The sequence below is a fragment of the Carcharhinus amblyrhynchos genome, chromosome 3 (genome assembly GCF_965287045.1).
Source record: "Carcharhinus amblyrhynchos chromosome 3, sCarAmb.v2.hapA, whole genome shotgun sequence".
Taxonomy (NCBI): domain Eukaryota; kingdom Metazoa; phylum Chordata; class Chondrichthyes; order Carcharhiniformes; family Carcharhinidae; genus Carcharhinus; species Carcharhinus amblyrhynchos.
Genome location: NC_137326.1, coordinates 42,273,187 through 42,291,728, shown reverse-complemented (window position 1 = coordinate 42,291,728; position 18,542 = coordinate 42,273,187). Strand labels below are relative to the sequence as shown.

Genomic DNA, 18,542 nt, shown 5'->3' with positions numbered 1-18,542 from the left:
GGGGCAAGTCTGTGTTTGTGGGGGAGAGGGAAGAGAACTTCCACTGGGGAGGCTCAGGGTAGTTTGAGGGCGGTTCCGTGTCCATTGTGGGGGAGGGGCGGAATCCTTTTTAAAAATAAAATTCAGATCAGGACGCCCAGATTTATCAGGGGCCAAGATTGCAGTCATCATGATATTGTGGGTACCCCCTCTTCCATTTTTGAAAGGAGTGTTTGAAAATTTGGTGGGAAAAGCCAGCAAAGCAGCTGACAGTCTGCCCTCCATTTTGCTCGCCCAAGACACTTTAAAAAAAATCATAAAATTCCTCCCAATACCTTTCTGAAGCAATTCTGTTGAGCATAAAAAGGTTGTAGTGTCCAACATCAGATATATGGCACCAGGCTGCATGTCCTTTGGTTTAAACATTTTGCACAAGAAGTACAAATCCATTTCCATCATGCTACAATGTACTCCCCTCTTGTACTTCAGATAATTTACAGTGCGGATACTTGGTGGTAAACTTGCCTTAGTGTCGAGAAGGAACCAGCTGAGTTCTTGCTTTCGACACTGCAGTTTTGTTTTGTACACACAGTATATTGAGTGAAGACCATCTTAATTTAAATGTACTTTTAAAAAAACAGAAATTAAATTGGACATTGAGAAGGACAGTGGGGTTTGGATCAAAGATCTTTCCAAATAGGAAAATATTTAATGTACTATGGTCCTTAATGAAAGTTGACACCACCGCCAGCAAATTCAAAACTAATATGAGTACCTCTTCAAGGATGTAGTCAATGTGCTGAGAACGTCTTGATGTTCAGTCTATGATCAGAATATATTGGCATATATCTGAATCTATTTCAGCCTGAAACCACCTATACTCAACATCCAAGGTTCAGGTGGATTAAATTATATATCGGAGGTCAGACTGAGCAATTTAGGAGATTATCTGGCCTCAAGTATGCAAGTATCATTGTAGCAAATTGACCTGGGAAAAGACGAACTCTTAAAGGAGCAGACACAATTTTCTCAGCAATGAACTCCAAACTTTAGTGCAAGTGTAATAGTGATGTTACGGATTGAAGCGGCATCAATGAATAATATCTGTCAAGAATCAAGAAAAGATGAGTAATTGCTCGCAGCCTGTGGATAGTTTATTTCTCGCAGCAATGCATAGCAAAGCAGAAATAATATTCCAGGCCCGATTTGAACTCTGTGCAAGTGAAGGGGTTTTTGAGTGGGTTAAAATTGGATCTGATTTTTCAATGGAGGGGGATTAGAATTCAGTCCAGATTGTGTCAACTGTTCAGAAATGAAACAGTGTGTACTGTTCAGGGAAATCTCCGCGCATTAACTGTGCAGGTGTATGCGTATTTGCAAGAGGCAAATTTTAGTACTCCTATTCAAAGCATTCAGTTGTGCCTTTTAACTATCCACATTTTGATGAAGCCTACTTGTATAAAAGTTAAATCAGTTCCATGCAAAGCAAACTGAAACTGTACCATTCTTGACTGGCCAGTATCTCGCAGAGAATAAAGGAAGAACAGAGTGAAGATGTCACAGAAATTGGATAGAACACACCCTTGGCTTAGCATGTCTGCATATTCATAGGGTGACAACTAAATCAAAGTGTTGAATGATATTTCACATAATCTGTTTCAGATTTGCAACCATTTTCAAATTCAAATTTTTTGGGTCCAAGGCCAATAATTTATACTAGATATCTGATAAACTTGAGATAGTATTGAGAATTATAGGCCTGAAAAGACAAGATTTCTGCCAGATTTTGTTTTATTTCACCTTGGATGCCTTTTCATGTCTCTTGAGATCTTAAAGTAGAAACAGTTGCTGTTACTAAACTTTGAAGTCAAAGAGAAAGGCAGTATGCAGTGAAAGCATTGCTTTTCAGGGCAGCTCGCTCAAGCATTGATGTTTCGTGTTTGAGGATTACACAGGGAGAAGAAGCTGTGGGCTTGTACATAGACACACTAGACAAACCAGATTTTTTTTGCTTCCTTTCATTTTGTATTTTCATTTAATTTAATAAATATGGAAGCATGTAGCGTGAACCAGGACAGATGGCATCTGGTTCCACCCATTTTATTTTGCTACTGTGTCGCAGGATTTTACTCATGTAATCTGTATGCATGGGTTTTACTTATAGAACAAGAAGAAAGGACTAAGTTCAGTGATACATGAAGTGATTTGCACTGTAAAGAAGTCCAGAGGCATCTGGAGTTGGAAAGCATAATCACATGAAAAATTGTTTCATCTGCTGTGTTTCACACACACACAGCAGCTTGGGTTTGTTATGTGAATACCTGGCACTAGCTGGTACTGATAAGCAGTCGTCCTGTGACTTCATTGTTTCTATTAACTTTGCTGCAAGTCATTTGCCATTAAGCACAATTGGAAGCATTTTGTTCTATTTGTATTTGTACTTTGCTGTGTGGTGCCAGTGAAAATGCTGAGACAAGGTAACTACCATCAAACGTCCAATCAGATTCTATCATTTTTTGTCTCCAGGGTAAGAAGAGTGAATACGAAAGGTGGTTGTAACAGAAGATTGCTTTAAATAAGCAACTACTACTCAAAAGAAGGTAAATAAAAGGTTTGTCCTTTATAGAAGATTCCTCGTGTGGAATTTACAATGCTTGTTTAATGAGTAACTTATGCACACTCCGTTTAGTAATAGAAAGTATTGGAGAATTTTTGGAAGTAATAATAGCATTTGTGTATATAGAAAATGTCTACATTTTTAAAGACATCCATAATCATTCACAGAAAAATATTTTAAAGTAATTGGAAAACCTGTAGAGTCCATTTTTATTTTAAATGTTATACCCTCTAGCTGTGCTGAGACATCTACTTGGAATTCAGCTGTCTGTTTCATAATCACCTTTTGTCAGAAATTAATAGTCAGTTAAGTGCCATAGCAACGGTGATGTAACCATCAAGCAGTGACTGCAGAAGCTTGTGATGTAGGCACCCATTAGTGCTGTTGTCCATCCGACCTTGCCAGATTAGAACATTAGAAATAAATTGACTTGATCTATTAATTAAAAAAAATCTAAGATGCGAGCAAAGAACAAAACCAAATCCGAGCAAAATCACAAATGAGGCGCATTTTTTAAAAAGTCTGGCTAAATGAATTGTGCTACCTGTTCTGTTTCATGCATTTACAACACTTTGATTCTTAAGAACCTTATTTAATCCCTTTGCCTGGCACAGAATATAATAAACAACTTGCTGGTGCTAAAGTGCCACATGGGGGTGGCTGCTAACAAGAGAGTTTAATGTTTCTGCCACTAGCAGTTTTGTCGCTGTATTTTTCATGAGCTGTAACTACCGGTAATGTACTTCGGTAGCTCCAGAGGAGTAGTTAAACATAGTGACAAGCTAAACAGCCCCAAGGCCCTTGCGTTAGGAGTAAGAGAACACATAGAATGTCACATTGCTTCAGAATGATTGCAGAAAATAGAAACAACTTTAGAATTTCTTGTGATCTGTCAAAATAGTGGTGGCTTTTGTTTTTTCGCCACCACAGGCAGGACTAACACTTTATTCCCTTCCTTTAGATTTTTATTGAGATTGGCTCAAGAAAGCATGTGGAGGTTGGGGAAGCGGGTGGGGAGCTGTTTTTGAAGTTTGAGAATGTCCCCAGAAAGGGGGTGGTGCACCGTTCCCGGAGATACTGTAATACTGGGTCGATACTTGGAGTGAACGGAGCAAGCCCCTATTCCATCTCCCTGCTCCAAAAGTCAATTTAATGTATGGTCCCCAGGTAAGGGATGTATCAGATATTAAACTGATAAGAACAGTTAACTTGAAGGGGGTGGGGAGAGCATGGACAGCTGTTGCTATCCAAGATGGAAAGAGTGAAGGCTTTGCATGGCTCAAGCTTGTTACAGTGAACTTCGCATGTGTGATACCTGTACTTAATCCTTACGGAAAGGAATCGAGTGTATTAAAGAGATATTGGGATAAATTTTCCAGTCCCGCCCACCACGGGAATTGTAGTGAGCAGGGCAGAAAATTTGGCAGACTGTTTTAAGGTCCGTTGACCTTGGGTGGAATTTCTTGTCTTGGAGTGTGCACGTCTGGAAAATCCCACCCGTTGAATTAACTTACTACTTTCTCAATTTATCACTAAACAGCCATGTAAATGGCCTTTGTGCTTAAAATCGCTGAGCTTTCAAGAGTATAGCGCAGTACACTATTTAGTAATTTTAAATTATACATTGGCTCCTGTTTTAACATGCCACAATTTGACAAATTGTCATCCTTGCTTTCAAATCTCTCCATGGTCGTGTCCCTCTCTATAATTTCCTCATGCCCTAGACCCTGTAGGATATTTGCACTCTTCCAATTCAGGCTTCATGAACACCCCAAATTTTAATCACTCCATCATGGTGACGTGCCTTCAGTTGCCAAGGCCCTGACCGTTGAAATTTCCTCTCTAAACTTCTTTCTTTAAGACCATTTTAAAACCTACTGAACCAGCTTTTGATCATCTGTCCTGATATCTATTTTTATTATTTGGTGTCAAATTTTGCTTTGTATCACTCCTGTGATATACTGCTGGATGGTTTATTATGCAAAGTTGCTATATAAATACAAGTTATTGCTGATATATTTTTAAAAGGAAAGTTGGCTGCATTTTGCTTCAGTTAAATTAACGCCAGTTGAGTGCTAAGCACAGATGGCAAAACAAATGACTTTAGACTTAAAGGCACATCTACAACATAATATCATAATGCAAGCTGTGCTACATTAAATGAAATATAAAAATTGAGTTGGTGTGTGATGTTCATTTAAAGAGACTGGAATTTGGAATGGTATTGCATTGTTTATTAGCATACAGAAATTGCCTTTTATGAGAATTTAAATGGTGCAACAAAGGCTCAGCATGACATGATTCACTGTTTATATTTAAAGTCTTAATTTTGGAATGCAGTATCTAGCTGTCTCACTCTTCTGATTTTGTTGGCTTGTTTAAATATTTTCTGCTTGTAATTGCACTGCCAACTAAAAAGGCTGAAGCATCCTGCAATGCATGTGTAAGAAAACATCTGCTAGATCCTAGAAAAAAATGCCATTTTCAAACCTGATCTTGTCTACAAAGAACGGAGAGATAGAGTATTACTGGTTGAGCATTAAGATGCAGAGAGTTGGCCACCATGCCTTTGAACTTGTGAACTGATACTTGTTACCTTGATTTATTGATTCTGATATGTCTGTGTGGTGCATTAAGCTTTATTCCAGCACAGTAGTTGGGGTGTGCATCTTTAACTTAAAATGACTTCCAGAGTAGTTTATGCACAGCATCTTTCCTTCAAAGCTGTAAGCTTGATGTGTGTGTGTGTGTGTGTGTGTGTGTGTAGTGGGATTGTGAGAGAATGAATGAATTTAGCTTTTTTTTTAAACACTGTTATATTGAATAGCAGAACCACTGCACGCTTGATTTTATGTTCTAAACATTATTTTCCCTTACAACAGTAAAGCATTATTAGATTCTGTACTTGTTTATTTTGTATAAAGGTCTGAAGCTTGTCTTAAGTTGACAAAAAATTTCCTACATAAACAGAGCAGTGTTTCAAAAAAGCTGCACAGTGGGAAAGGCTAAAAGAGGACTGACAAACACCATTAGCTTGGAAAAAAAAATTCCATTTCATTGCAAGTATGTTATTGTTTACTTTACCATACACATCCTAATATGGTTACCTCCCTGTAAAGGCAGCACGCAGGGTCTGGGGGCCCCCACGGGGAACATTTTCTAGCAGCTTGTGTTTAGAGCCAGCAGTGAGGACAATAAGAAACAAACTGTACAATTCCACAAAAGGCTTCCCGGAAAAAGGTGTCACATAAATCCTAAGCAACTCTCTTCCTCTGACACTGGACACTGTGTGTGTAAACCTGCTATTCCGTGCTGCCCAAGCATTACAGTTCCCTCTAGCTGTTGTAGTTTATATGTCTGGCCATGTGAATCACTTGTGTCTCTGTTGCTCTGTAGAGAGCTTACAGCGAGCGCCTGCTTCCTTGAGATGGAGCTCTGCTTACACCTCAGTTGAGTTATCAGGAGTAGTGGTTTGAAGGTTCCTTTTATTAGGAACATTAAGGTAAGCATGCTGATTTAGGCCTGAACCTCTGTCACCCCTCATGCTACTCACCAAAGACATATCCCAGTGATTAAATACTGATTTTGTGTATCATTGTCCTCAGTCGCCAAAACAATCACAGAGCTGTGCGTTTTGTTTTAATTGCCAGTTATGGAAAAAAAATGCCATCAGTTCTGAACGTGTTCGGGCTGAGGTGCACTCACTCTAGTGTAAATAGTGCTGTAAATACTTGCTTGTGTTGGCAGTGGCTGTCAGCTAGTGCTGAGTTTTTTTCATGCCCATCTTTTCTCATCTGCTTGCAACTCATCTGAGACCTCACATCCGTTCCAAAATCCTCATGTTACTGAGGCTCGCAAGTTATCTGTAACACTAGAACAAAGGTAGGTTGTTCCACAATGGGACACTGTGGGAGGGACAAGTGGTTTTTGGAGGGTTGTCTTCCTAGTGCTTGACGGTTCGACCTACAGTGTGAGAAGGTTTAGAAAGAGAAATTAAGTACTAGGACCTGTGTCAGTGGAAAAAAAGTGAATTAGATAGCTGTGTTTGAAGAGAAAAAAAGTACTGCATTGTGAAAATCCTTTTTCCTCTCTGCATTTTTCTTAATATTTTACAAAATTAATGAATAGTACTAAATGAAGTTCAACTTTTTATTTTGCGTGAAATAGTCACATGTGGAAAGCATGTGGTAATCTGTAAAATAGAAGGTTGTGATTCCAAGGTTCAGTTTTGCTAAGTTATGTTGGACTTGGGCTTTGATAGTAAACTTGTCAATATAAATTTGAACGTATTTTCTGTGAAGAAGTGGTGCTTCATATTGGTGGTTTGTGTAAAGGAATGTGATCAAGGATGTTCCGTTGTGGACATGATTTTCAGCTGTACATCTTGCAGCTCTTGATAATCTGCAGAACTAAATGCCATGTTTCTTCTTTAATTACACTGTTTGATTACTGCAAGAAATTGACATTCAGATTAGAGCAATTCTTGGCACTAAAATTATTGGTGCTTTAGTAAAATGTATTGTGGAAGGATGTAACTGGTGACAAGATACCTTCAGTTTATAAAAGTTACTGTAGTTAAAATGAATGTGGTTTTTGCTGTTGTAATTACGCACTGATTATAGTAAAATATTTAAATTGACACAGGTAATGATGTGACTGACTCATATAAAAATGTTTTTTTATACAATGACGTTCATTTCTGGTTTCCGTGTTTATTTTGTTGTTGATTTCAATGTGAACGTGAACGTAGTGTTTTAATAACTCCAGCTGGACATTTCATTGCATGAAAACCGCTTTCTAATACTGATTTTGAAGACTTGGATAAAGGATTCTATATTCATTACTGCAAGACAAAAGGTTTCATTCCTATCAGTTGATTGCATTTTTGTAGTCACCAAAAAACAGCAAGGAAGCAAAAACTGCAAGTGCTCTCACATTTAAAAAAATAACCATATATGTGATGCTTGTGCAACGTACTATTAAAACAGAAATTTATTTTGCTACTTATTACCCATGAAGGCACATTTGGACTTGGTACTCTCTAATTAGAAGTGAGATATTAACATTTCATAGGGATTTATGTTAGAATGTGGAATGGCGGGCGGCTGCTTCCTCATTATGAATACTCTCTGCATGTAATGAGGTCCATCATTAGTTGATGGAGTGGATTTGCCCCAGCTCTACCTTGAAAGGCAGATAATTTACATAGTTCTCCAGAGCTTATGGTTTAATGGGTTCTTTAGTGAATAAAATGAAAAGCTACATCTTTAAATTTTGTATCATCAGCCTTTTGGTAATTTACTGTTTCAATTTTGATTCTCCTAGCTTCTTCAGCATTAGAATTTTAAAAACTGATTCTTAAGCATATATTTGTTTAGGGTGTTTTCATTGGAGTGTACATGACAATTACAGCTGTTCATTAACAAAATTGGGTATTTGTTTTAAACTTTAACCAATCACTTTGATATGCTAATTATGGTGTAATTTAATTTGAGCCCTGTAATGATGATGCCGTTATTATGGACATAAATGATGCAGTTAAGCTGTGTAATCTCATTTGCATACTGTACACGCCAGTAAATTAAAGCCTTCCTAGACAGCCTCAGCTTTAATTTTCCACTTCTTTTCACACAGTGCCTTTTGAGTTGCTTTCTGATGAGCCCACTTTCTAGTAGTGGTGATGGTTGTTTGATGTGGAGAGTAGGCATACCGCACTAAAGCTACAGACAATATGTAACAGATAAAGGGACTCATTATATACCAAGTGTTTATTTTGAGGATTTTTTAATAGGTAGAGATGTCTTGTATTTAAAACATTGCCGCCTCTGGCACAAAAAGGGGTTAAGCACTTTTTGCCAAATCATTTTCATATTCTTTTCCATTTTTTTTTTGTAAGTATCTGCCAGGAAAACAACATATTTTATGAACTTGTTTTGTGTCCTTTAGAGGGGGACTTTTATTTGTTGTACCATAAAGAATATGATTTTTCTGCCAACCAATTTTCTCTGTTAGTCACTAATTGGCTACATAAATCTTGATGTTGAGAATGAGGAATGTTTCTGTGTCATAGAGTGTAATCTTCACCCTTATTTACCAATTCATTAAGATTCATTGATGCAGGATCGGTGAGAGGAAATGACAACATAAATCAGACCTCCAACATAATGACCCTAATCAGTTGGGAATAGCTAGAAATGTCATGATGAACTATGTCCTTGTATTACTGCCACTGTACATTGTCATTGGTGTGCTTTATGAGTTGGACGCATCCTCCTGACACTAGCTATATTTAACAAAAAAGAGTTGTTAAAAACTGATTTCATTAAAGGTGGGAGCTCCAGACAGGGTACTTCTGTATTTAGCCTTGTGCCCTACACCTCCATTTTATCTGCTTAACAGATTGCAATTTAATATACGTTTAAATAGGTGTAAACAGAAATCCCAACCAGTAACAGTGTTGATTCAAGGATTGTCATCTAAATAGGACAGTAAGAGATCAGCAGGGTCAGCAATAGAGCACTGAAACATTAGCCACGTTCCTTTTGTAAGAGAGCAATCAGCAAGTGAACATCCCAAACCCAGGAACAATGGATTTCAGGTACAAATGTGTATTCATTATGAATTGTGTTGTACATTCAAGTATTGAAATAATAATGTTATACAGATCTTCTGTTGCTATATAATTGGAGTGATATTAAACCAGAAGATTGCTTTTGGATTATTTTAAAGTGCATGTATCTTGGGATAAAATAAACTGATGGTGTTTTGAAAGTGTTAACGTGTTTCCAGTGTTCATCAAAAAAAAACTTTTAAAAGAAATTGAGACATTTTTCTGAAATATGAGATAGCTCTGCAAGATTTGATATGAATCTAACAGTGATACTGTTCCAGCAGAACAAGATAAGTTTTCCTAATCTTGACAGGTTTGGATGTAATCCTGCTTTTCATTTGACAGGCTAGACTCTAAGATTTATAGCATATTAATCAACTAGCTGGAAAAAATACACAAACATTTTGCCATAGAACGATCCCATGGTGTATGTGCCAATAGTTGTGTAGACTGTTCCATGATGAAAGCATGTTTTTACCATTTGTTATGTAGTTGTAGAAAAAGAGAATGAATCTAAAGGAATGAATGTTTGTATATATCATCGCACAACTGTGTTTCCTGTGTGCCATATGGTAGCCGTGTCTATTCTGAAATGTTAGTAACAAAAGAAATATAGTTGGTTTGGTGTGCTAGATATAGAATCTATTCAGTATGCTGAATCCCCCGTTGTGAAGAAATAACCTTTTACTAAGCATCTTCTGTTGTCAGCATGCACACAAGCATTTTTTTAATAACTTATCATCAATAAGTTAGCACTTTATTCTGATTTTGCATTTCTAGGCTTGTGCATGGCCAGCTTGCAATTTTCCCCTCGTTCATTTTAATTGACAGGAGAATCACAAGCTGACTAGGTGTAAAACCCAAGCACTAATATTCTGTTGTCAAATCACCTCCTCCTATCTCTAGTTTTCGGCTTCCTCCCTGGGTGATGCCAGACTCATACATGGGCACCTGTTGTCCTTTGTTAGCTCATCCAAGTGGCTGTTCTTAGGGAGTGAAAGTGAGAGTTGATTATTTATTGTGGGGAGCATTGCAACTGAAATGAATTTTATCCTTTACTCAATCCCACACGTTTTCACTTTCCAGTTGAATAGTAATTGGGTAGTGAACTCCAAGAGCATTCATGACTTGTTTTCTTCATCCTCACCCTGAATGTTGCTGACCTTAATTGTATCGTCTCTCCAGCTGAGATCATCCAAATCAGCATATATAAGGAATTAAAACTGGGTCTTCTGAATTGTGTGGTTCAAGTAACTAACTATATATTAGAAATAGTCACTTGCTAGATCAGAACTTGAATATTGCTGAAAGGAAAGACGAGTTGCCAAAGCTTTTCATCTTGCACTTATAGGGACAAATGCAAGAATGCCAGATTTCACATGATGACAAGAGTTCATCTTCAATAGAAAAGGATACCAATTGGTCGGCGCATCAACTCTGATTGGCTAAGGCAAGGAGAAAGCAGCAGGAAACTATAGCATCCTCAACCTCCCAGATAATGCAAACAAAAGGAAGATGTTCAAACCTTGTGCTTCTTTGAAAATTACCTGTCATTTTTCAGCAGTATATGTTGTAAGCTTCCTTTACTGACTGAATCATAAAGGGGGATATTTATATTTCAAACTGATAGTTTACCTATAGTAAGGAATTACAAAAACAAATATTACTATAGGCCTAGCAAACTGATTAGTGGTGAGCTTGCCCCTTCAGCTCCTATCTGGCAATTTCTCTATTTATTGGGTCATTCTGTCTGCAGTTAGTTTATGCTTTCAAGTCAGTGTCATATCTGGCGTGCAAAACGAATCATCTATCTTGAAATTATCAGGCATAAGACATGCACAAGTGTAATCACTGCTGTTAGTCTGGTGCAATAATGGTGATGATTGCCCGTCTGTTTTATTCCTTACTTTAAATATGTTAAAAATATCTCATAATTGCCAATTCGAATAATTTTTAACTGCACTCTTGTAACTCTTGAAGACAACTTTTTGTCAAATACAGAAGTTATTCAACATTCTTATGATTAGCTATGGTTCTGTTGGTAGCACTTTTAACTCTGAATCATAAAGTTACGAGTTCAAGTCCCACCCCAGGAAACCAAGATAACATTCCAGAGCAGGACTGGGATGACGTAGGCAGTAGCTGGACAGGAAGATTCCACCAGTGGCCATTGGCCTCAGCCACTGGAAAACAGGCATGGGGATGCTGGAAAATCCCCCACATTGTATTCGTGGGAGTTTGCTATGTGTAAATTGGCTGCTCTATTTCTTGCGATTTAACAGTGCTTCATTGGCTGTAAAGCACTATGGGACATCCTGAGGTTATGAAAGATACAATATAAATGTGTGTTTTTCCAACAAGAAGTTAGTCACAGCTTAGTAAAACAAATATTACTATAGGCCTAGCAAACTGATTAGTGGTGAGCTTGCTCCTCCAGCTCCTATCTGGCAATTTCTTTATTTATTGAGTCATTCTGTCTGCAGTTAGTTTATGCTTTCAAGTCAGTGTCATATCTGGCATGCAAAATGAGTCATCTATCTTGAAATTATCAGGGCATAAGACATGCACAAGTGTAATCACTCCTGTTAGTTATTCAACATTGTTATGGTTCTGTTGATAGCATTTTTGACTCTGAATCAGAAAGTTATGGGTTCAAGTCCCGCCTCAGGAAATCAAGATAACGTTCCAGTGCAGGACTGGGACAGCGTAGGCAGGAGCTGGACTGGAAGATTCCACCAGTGGCCTCAACCATTGGAAAACAAGCACGGGGATGAACACAAAGTTGAATTGCTAAGGAGCATGGTCTGTGGGAGTTTGTTTATCTTTGGACTAATATTTACAAGTATCCAAACTTAAAACATTGTCAATTCTGACATTGTATCCATTTGATTCATTCATCATTTTCTAGGGATATGTCCCAAGTATGAAGGAGATTACTCCTTATTGAGTTGACTTTTTTCTTCTCTTTTGCCAATATCTCCTCTCCTGAAGGAAAGGAAACTTCTTTTGGGGGTACAGTTGTGCAGATGCTTTGTATCCGGTATAAGTTAAAACAAATAGCCATTATTTGTGTGTGATCCCAGACTATGAGCTTACTCAACTGTGGGGTGGAATACATTGGACCATGATGCTGATTGATCTGTTCTTTCATATGCCACTGTTCCCAACTCAAATTACTGAGCGGCATGGTCAACATCAGTTAAGTCACCAAAGAATGACAGTTGAATCAAGGACTCTTCTACTCCATATGACTCCATTCCTCATTTATATAAAGGCACTGTGGTCCTGGCAGAGTGGGAAAAAATATAATCAAATGAAGCCCATAAACCTCCAAGATGGATTTAATCTTATGCCAGAGGCTGAACAAGCTCTGTACTTTGGTCTGGCATGAGTTACATGACATATTCATAATTAAGTTATAATGGCATATTGGCTTCTACAAACCAGTTCTCAATATTTGCTTTAAGGCTGCTATGGACTCTTGTTCCATGTACTACAAGATTCTAAACATTAGAGCCAGATTCCTCAGCACTTCATTTCTTTAATCATCCTAACGTGGGGTCACAATTCCATTGAAAGTTGTCATGTAAATATTTCTTATGAGAAATCAGATGTAAAAATGTCTATATTTATCTGTAAAACTGAACTGTTATGCTTTGCTGTAGGTGGCACTGTTATAGGAGTTCCAATGTTAATTTGGTCACTACGCCGTCATTGTTCACTGCAAGACCAGAAATGGTACTGTTACTGTTTCACCATCAATCACTCAGAATGTTTCCTAGAATTAATTTTCATTTGCTGTTTTCTTTTTATCCTCAGTAATCATTTTGTGTTTAATACCTAGATAAAAGTTTTTTACTTCAAAGGCTTTTGCTTGTCCAAAGGTGATATTGCCCAGAACTGTAACTCTGTTAGTCAGATGCACATAGTGTACTTGAATATGTGCAGTATATCCAACATCATTACTATTTGGGTGTGGACAGTGAGAGGGGTCCTAGTGTGCAGTGGGAAATCGGGCTGCCTGCGTAAAGGCGACCCAAGAGCTCAGCAGCCAGCTCCACCAGCGAGCTTACCTTTTAAATAGCATCTAGTTCTGAGGTCAAAACCATGCTTTGGGAAAGGGCAGGCCAAGCTTTGGACAGCTGGAAACTGTCCACAAGCTGCATGGCATTGCGTATTTTTCAGTCTGACCTGTGCGATTGATCATTTTTGCTGCTGTTTTTCACCTAGATTTTAAGCAAACATAGGGACTCTCTGTTGAGTTTAGAGCTCCCTTGGTGATTTTGCAGAGATCAGTTTTCCTTCCTCTCAGACTATTTCCATTTTGTCACTCACTCGTCATACTCTTTCGTGTGCTCCTTTTAAATAATCATCCAATATCCTTTTGAACACCGAAGTTGATACCACACCTATTGCCACCTGTAGAAAAGCATTGCTCATTCCGATATCTGTTTGCATGAAAAAAAGCTTCTAATTTTCCATCTTGCATATCTTGTAGAGTATTTAACTTTGGGAGCCAGACGTTGAGATAATTTTGATTGTATTGTAAATCAATCTTTATCCATTCTCTTTTTAATCTCTGAACAGATTTACCCTTAACATCTTGGATTCAGAGTATATCTTGCTTGTTACTCTTGCCTTTCCATGTAAAATCAACTCTATCATCTGGCAGACCTTTTCTCCAGGACTGTTATTTTCCTCCTGTAGGGAGAAGCCTAATGCTATATTTGGGGTGTAGCCTAACCATGACTTCACGCAAGTCGTCATTTGTTCCTCAACTTTTAAAATTTTTAAGGATTCATGGTGATGACTTTTACAATACAATGTTTCCAATGTGGAATAAATAACGCTTTAGCAGAATAAACTGTGAATGTGTATCCAGTGATGTTGAGATGCGTACTTCATATTGCCTCAGCTGGATTCACATTTTGGGACTGAGTTATGTTAAATTTGATATAAGCAAATTACTGCAGATGCTGAAATCTGAAACAAAAACAGAAAATGCTGGAAAGTCTCAGCATCTGTGGAGAGAGAATAGAGCTATTGTTTCGAGTCTAGATGACTCTTCTTCACAGCTATTTGTGTTGTTGAACAAAACAGATCTGTGCAGATTTCATAAAGACACAATAAACTGTGGATGATGAGAATGTGTGCAAAAGCCAGAAGGGTCAGCCTGTGGAATGTCTCATTACTGTGGATATTAGTAATCGGAAGTAAAAATAAATGAAAATACTGCAAATACTCAGAAGGTCATGTAGCATCTGTGGAGAGAGAAGCAGAGTTATTCTTCACGTCTATAGCCTTTTTGTTAGTTAGAATTAAGAACGTTCGACAGGTGATAGAGGGTGAAGAAAGGGGCAAAGAACAAAAGGTAATGTCTGTGTTAGGCTGAAAAGTGGGGAAGATTGAATGACAAAAGAAATGATGGTGTAAAGTAAAAGGAGATGGTATTCAGACAAATAAAGCAATTAAAGATGGTCTAGAGGAGATGCAGAAAACAATATTAAAATCAACACCACCAGTTGCCCTTGGGAAAATGGGACAATTAGTTATAATCTGAAATTGTTGAACTCAGTGTTGTTCCTTAAGCTTTATTGGAACAGTGTAGGAGGCTGTGGACAGAGATCAGACTAGCAACTGGAAGCTTAATATCATGCTTGCAGACTTAACAGAGGTGTTTCACAAAGGAATTACCCAATCAATGTTAGTCTGCCCATTGTAGAGACAACCACATTATGAACAGTGAATGCGGTACACTACATTGGATGGAGTGAATCATAGGATGGGACTCTCCTGCCTCCCAGCCACCTGTTTCTTGGCAGTGGAAGGCAGAGCACCACTGGTGGCAGGATTCTCTAGTCCCGTTGCTGTCAATGGGATTCCCAATTGAACATAGCCCATACCGCCAGGAAATCCTCAGGCTACGGGTGCACTGCCAGTGGGCCAGAGAATCCCGGTGGTGTAAAGGGTCAGAGAATCAGAAAGAGTTGTGGGAAGGGAGGACTTAAAAAGGCACTTGTTGCAACTTCTGCAGTTGCATGGGAAGGTGGGGGTGATACTGGGGGCACGAGATTGAGGAATTTTTCAGAGCGTCATGGGGGAAATAGTCTCCATTTCAGAATGCTCAATGGCAAGTGGAAGATGGCATCATGCTGGAGGTGGCAGAAATATGAAGGTTGATTCAATCATAGAATCTTTGCAGTGCTGAAGGAAACTATTTGGCTCTGACAACAATCCCACCCAGGCCCTATTCATGTAATCCCGCATATTTACCCTGCTAACCCTTACGCTAAGGGGCAATTGAGCATGGCCAGTCGACCTAATCTGTGGACTGTGAAAGACTGGTATCTCTTAATATCACACCAGCAGTTCTCAATAAAATGATGTAGGGAAAGTAAATGGCCAGGTAGAGGGGGCCAGGTCAATATTCGCTCCATGCTGCACAGTTGTATGGCTATGCAGCAATCCAGAACATACTGCAGAGGGATCAAACAGGCCATGAACATTGATGTTTCCTTCAAGATGCACATGTACATGGTTGTGTGGCAGTTATAGAAGAAATACGTAATACAGACAAACAGACCATCTACAGCAAAGAGAAATTAAAGCAAACAGTGGTGCAGATGAAGCAAGAGCTCTGACAATTATCTTGGCACAGAGAGCCAAAAGCTGCTCTATTTAAATGGACAACTCTGATTTATGGGGTCAGGAATAAAGTAGAAAGAAAAACCCATCTTTGCAGGCACTGGAATCAAACAGCGTGGGTAAACCTGTGCCCATGTGCTGGAAGAACAGATTTGCGCTTATTGTTAAGAGGTGACTGGAAACTGATTATTGCCTCCAAGTGTGCCAGCTCAACTTTCAGATGGCTGAGGAAAAGAGTATTTGAGGACCAGGATCACAAACCTGAGACTAACATTATGATTTAGTAGGCAGTAATGATCCCTTTGTTCCCGTATGCTTCACAACCTCGGACAACTTACAGCAGGCACATCAAGGCACTGGAGAAGTACTACAAGTGATGCCTTTGCAAGATTCTTCAGATCTGATGGTAAGGTAAATAGTCAAATTCTGTGTCTTCTCCCATGCCAACATGCCCAACGTTGTTCAAAAACAGCTCTGCTACATTGCTCAATTGCCTTACGCCAGACCCCTGAAGCAATTGTTCTGTTCAGCGATCAATTGTGGCAGGAGACTCCCAGGAGACAGCAGAAACATTTTCGGGATGTCTTCAAAGCATCTCTGAAAAGAACAAACTCCCCTCACGGGAATCCCTGGCTTGTGACCAATCAAAATGGAGAAGGTTCACTTGGAAAGACACTGAGCACAGCGATGCACTTCATTGGGAGTACACAGGGCTGAAGTTGAGGTGTTGGAGGGAGCACAGAAAAACCCCACATACCTCATCTCCCTGACCCTTCACACACAACCTGCCTTGCATATAGTATTGTCTGCAGATTGCACATTGGACTTATCAGCCATCATATCAAACATTGAACTATAGTGGAAGCAAGTCACCTTTAATCCAGAGGGGCTGCTTATAGCATGTCTGTGTGGATTTCCTCCAAATACTCCAGTTTCCTCCCACAGTCCGAAAGACAAATTGCCCATGCTAAATTCTCCCTAAGTGTACCTGAACAGGCGCTGGAGTGTGGCCGCTAAGGGATTTTCACAGTAGTTTCATTGCAGTGTGAATATAATCCTACTTGTGACTAATAAATAAACTTTAGAGAGGGTGACTAGTTTGAAAGGTATTGCAAAAAAAAAGAGAACAAGTCCGCAAAAGAGACAGGGGTGTTTCTTTTGTTATGTCAATAATCAATTACAATATCCAGTTCCAATAGCAAGGGGATCTCATTGTTACATCCCCTGGGTTATGCTATTGGCTGTCTAGATATTGTGTTGTTCTCTTGCTCCTCAATTGAATTGAAAATTTATTGTGTGTATTTGTCTTTCTTTGTTTTTGTTCTTAAATGTATTAAGGAAAGCCATTTACGAGTATATATGTCTCTCATGGTCTCAAGACTTGCTCCAAAACGTTCACATCCTTTTATGTATTTTTGAAGTTTGATCATTGTCATCAATTAGGAACAGTAGTGGCAAATACATGCTCAACAAAATCCCAAGAACAGCCATGAGATTAATAGCCAGGTAATTTATTTTTATTGGTTATTTTAAATAGCCCTTAGCTGTTTCTGTGTGATGTGGTCACCTGAATTTTTCCTGACGCTTGTTCAGCAGCAAACATCAGCATAACCTCTTTTTCATTTGTAAAATAATGTTGTGGAGGGTGGTGGTAGGATGTGTATGCAGTATACTAGGAGATTGGAGCGCCTAAAAAATGGCATCTTTTGCACTCAGCAGCCAGCTTCACAGGTGAACCGAGACTCCACCCATTCTCCTACTGGCGAGAATCACGTGATGGCTCTTGTTATGCACAGAGTACCGTAAATTTAGCATGCTTACCTAGCTGAAAAAAAGTGAGAAAACCTACCATTTTCTCGCCCATTCGATACTTTGAGTTTTTTTTTGAGAAAATTCCACCCACTATCTTTGAGCTGTACTGATTGGGTTTGATTCCTCAGCCTCTGCTGCATAGGGGTGGCACAGTGGTTACCATTGCTACCTCACAGTGCCAAGGACCCGGGTTCAATTCCCAGCCTGGGTCACTATCTATGTGGAGTTTGCACATTCTCACCGTGTCTGCGTGAGTTTCCTCTGGGTGCTCTGGTTTCCTCCCACAGTTTAAGGATGTGTGCGTTAGAGGGGTTGGCCATGCTGAATTCCCTCTTAGTGTCAGGGAGACCAGCAAGAGTAAGTGCATGGGGTTATGGGGATTGTGGTCGGTGCAGACTCTATGGGCTGAATGGCCTCCTTCTGCACTGCAGGATTCTATGATAAACTGATCTAAATTCATTTGCAATTGGCTGCATTGTCAATGGGTTAGCTATAGAAATATCACTGAGTGCGCTTTGCTAGAGATTTGTGTTTGGGGATGTAGGCTGGAATTCTCCAGTCTCGTACACCCCTACCACCGCTGCTAACAAGTATGCAAAATTTGGCGCTCAGCCAAAACTCCATTCACTGGACAGTCCCAGCTGTGGACAAAATTGGCGAATCCCGGCCTATATCTTTAGTCAATGGTACACAACTGAAGAATTCCAGCAGTAATTGTGCCCTGCTGAGTTGTCCGATATAGACCAGTAGCCCAGCATTGACTGTTGAAAGTATTGTACGAATAATGATGATTTTGGATAAGGTACCAGAGAGTGATTCTTCAAACTGAGCTTTGTAATCTGTGCTTTTAGGAGGGAAAGGGAAAAAAGAAACCTGAGA

The 18,542-nt window shown here is 39.1% G+C and overlaps 1 protein-coding gene and 1 non-coding gene across 11 annotated transcripts in view; one reads left to right on the top strand and one right to left on the bottom strand.

Moving 5' to 3' along the window:
• The window catches only part of foxp1b (forkhead box P1b), a 492,035-nt gene that overhangs the window by 198,371 nt on the left and 275,122 nt on the right, over positions 1–18,542 (top strand). For 7 of the 10 annotated variants that reach the window (XM_080183534.1, XM_080183572.1, XM_080183525.1 and 4 more), the window contains one exon: positions 2,506–2,579. The exons of 2 other annotated variants lie outside the window; for them this stretch is intronic. The gene's annotated coding sequence lies outside the window, so the exon portion shown is untranslated. Of the gene's footprint in view, positions 1–2,505; positions 2,580–6,458; positions 6,479–18,542 lie in introns of those variants that run through there. One more of the 10 variants, XM_080183570.1, reaches the window with a different exon arrangement.
• On the bottom strand, positions 3,649–3,837 carry LOC145341662 (U2 spliceosomal RNA). Its single transcript, XR_013886424.1, has one exon. It is a non-coding gene; the product is annotated as a U2 spliceosomal RNA (small nuclear RNA).